Consider the following 2,983-nt stretch of genomic DNA (forward strand, 5'->3'; position numbering starts at 1 on the left):
ATTTTGTTCCACTTCATGATTGTGTCCCACTTGTTGTTGATTCTTCACAAAAAATTACAGTTTTATATCTTTATGTTTGAGTCCTGAAATGTGGCAAAAGGTCGCAAAGTTCAAGGGGGCCGAATACTTTTGCAAGGCACTGTACCTGCTCTGTGCAGTGGTTTTGCACAGAGCAGCCTCAATCCTCCTCTTATCGGCTCACTGCCAGCACTCAAGGCCCCTCCCCCTTGCCGAGTGCCCCCATAGCAAGCTTAGGGGGTGGAGGCATTCGTGCATGGTTGCTCTCGAGCCACCTCTCTGGATCTACATGGGGGGGATTGTTTTTTATTTTTTTAATAAAGGAATTGTCAAAAATTGCCTCCTGTCTTTATTTTTGACACTTTTTTTGATGAATGGGTAGGGGTACCCTTCCCACCCCAAAGCAACCCCCCCATGTTGAAAGCATGTGGCCTGGTATAGTTCGGGAGGGGGGGGGCTTGCTCGTTCCTCCCCTTTCCTGACCTGCTAGGTTTCATGCTCGGATAAGGATCTGTTATGGATTTTGAGGGGGATCCCCATGCCGTTTTTTTACATTTTGGTGTGGAGTTCCCCTTAAAATCCATACCAGACCCGAGGGGCCTGCTATGGATTTGGGGGGGGGGATCTCCACACCATTTTATTTATTTTTTTACATTCATGTATTGCCGGCAATGGTATTGTTATGCCGGCAATTTAAATTTCATTTTTTTTTCTTTATAAATGTCAGTTTTGCTGCAGCAGGTTCTATACACTGTACTTTACAGGCAGACTAAGGGGACCCACCAGACACTATATTTAAAGACATTTTTTTTATTTTTATTGTTTCACTTTAGGCATCATTATTTAACTTATTTTCTCTGGAGAAGAGACGCTTGAGAGGGGATATGATATCAATGTACAATTACTGTACTGGTGATGACCCTAGCATAAGGAACAAACTTTTAAGAGAAAGGGAATACAATAAGACACATGGCCACTCACTAAAACTAGAGGGAAAACGGTTTAACCTTAACATACGTAAGGGGTTCTTTACTGTCAGAGCAGTATGGATGTGGAATTCTCTTCCACAAGCTGTGGTATCAGCAGGGAGCATCGATAGTTTCAAAAAACTATTAGATGGGCACCTTAAAGATCACAACATAAAGGGGTATATAATGTACGGTTAACAGGATTGATGTCTTTTTTCAACTTCACAAACTATGTAACTATGTAATCATTAAAATCAGTGCCCCTGTAAAAACAATCTTTTTTAAAAAACAATTTGCATTGATACATGTCCCCCCAAGGCAGAACCCGGGCCCCCATACTCATTTTATGGCCAATACCTTGCATATAAGCCTTCAAAATGGGGACTTTTGGGTTTTCAAGTTCAGGTCCCATAGATTTTAATAGGGTTCGAACTTTTGCGATTTTAGAGAGTTCTGGCATTAACCGAGCCGCATTTGGCCCAACTCGTGATCATACTGTCCCTGTTCAATCACAAATGTCAGCTAAAGCACTTGAGATGTATTTATACTTTCCCAAACCATATAAGAAAAATTCTGATAAATTATTTCAAACTGCCTACAACTGCAGGTGCGATTTTTAGGATATCTTTTATATATTAATTTGCTATATTTAGCAGAATGTTCTGACCAAATATGATGATCGGACTGAACAGGATTAAGGTTTAGTACAACGCCACTAGCCATTAAAGTTTTGGAGTGCTACGAGATAAACGCATCTTTAATTGTTCCGCTCTGATACAAAGTGTTGATTTTGGAATAAACTTCAGAGAGTACTAATCTTTGATGATGATGCATCTTGTGCATTCGATTTCAGATCAAGAAAACAGGCATTGACGTGTGATGCTTTCATTTTTTTTAAGTGGACAATAACAGAGGTTAGAGGGGGTTAAATTTGGTAAATGGAAAGCCTGTAATTTTGAGGAGCCTATGACAGCTTTGAGAGGGAACCTAGTGACAGATGTGGGCGATATAGCCAAGAGAGGCTGAGTGATATCTCACCACATGCATGCCAGCCTGAGACTGCAGATAACTCCCCAAGTGCAGCCCCATCCCAAGCGACTGGAGAAACGAGAGGTGAAAGGATAAGGGCCCCACTCCCATCCAAGAGAAGATTATTGAGCAATTGAAGCTCTTAAAAGTTGACGGCAGCAGACATCTCTGAAACACATCATGCAAGGGTTTCTAATCCCATAGGATTTCATCATTTTATTTTAGCAGACTTTTGGGTGCTTGGAGGAGATAAGATGTTTCTTTCCCAGCACTAAAGAGTCTAATGTATTGACATTTGTTGTTCAAGAGGGTTCCGAGAATGTGCTATTCTGTTATGTCTCTGTAGTCATGGCACATATTGTTATAAAGTGTTTGCCCCACAACATAACCTGGGCTTACCATAGGAATTTGTGTTGGACTGGTTCAGATTTGTGAAAGAACAAAAGGCTGCTTTGCTTTATTGTCACTGCTTTTAGATAATAGATTATACCAATGTTCTGCCATCCTTTTCCGATGACAGATCTAGCAATAAAGTGGCACTTTACAGAAAGAGTGATGATGATTTTATAAAATGAATGCCGCTATGAAAGTCCCCCTGTGAGTGTTGGTATTACAAATATCTGTAACAAAAATTGGTGCACCAGCATAAAGGGGACTTTTAATTCCAGCACTCACAAAATACAACAACCAAGGATAAAGTATAAAAAATAAAAAACATTTTTTTTTTTATATATATACTTTATTTAAAAACACTTGGTTATATAGCTCAAAGTGCTCTCTAGGGGCCATTTTGTAACTTAAAAATACTTTACTGGTATATGGAGCAAAATAATATCACTGAGTTGATAGATGTATCCATATGCGTTTAAAAAAAAGATGGCTCCTAGAGAGTACTTTCAATTATGTACAGTACGTGGATGGTTTTACTTTACATTTATGTATAAATAAGATTTTTTTTTTTTTAATTA

Source organism: Pelophylax lessonae, assembly GCF_965119305.1.
Source record: "Pelophylax lessonae genome assembly, chromosome: 4".
In the NCBI taxonomy this organism is placed as follows: Eukaryota; Metazoa; Chordata; class Amphibia; order Anura; family Ranidae; genus Pelophylax; species Pelophylax lessonae.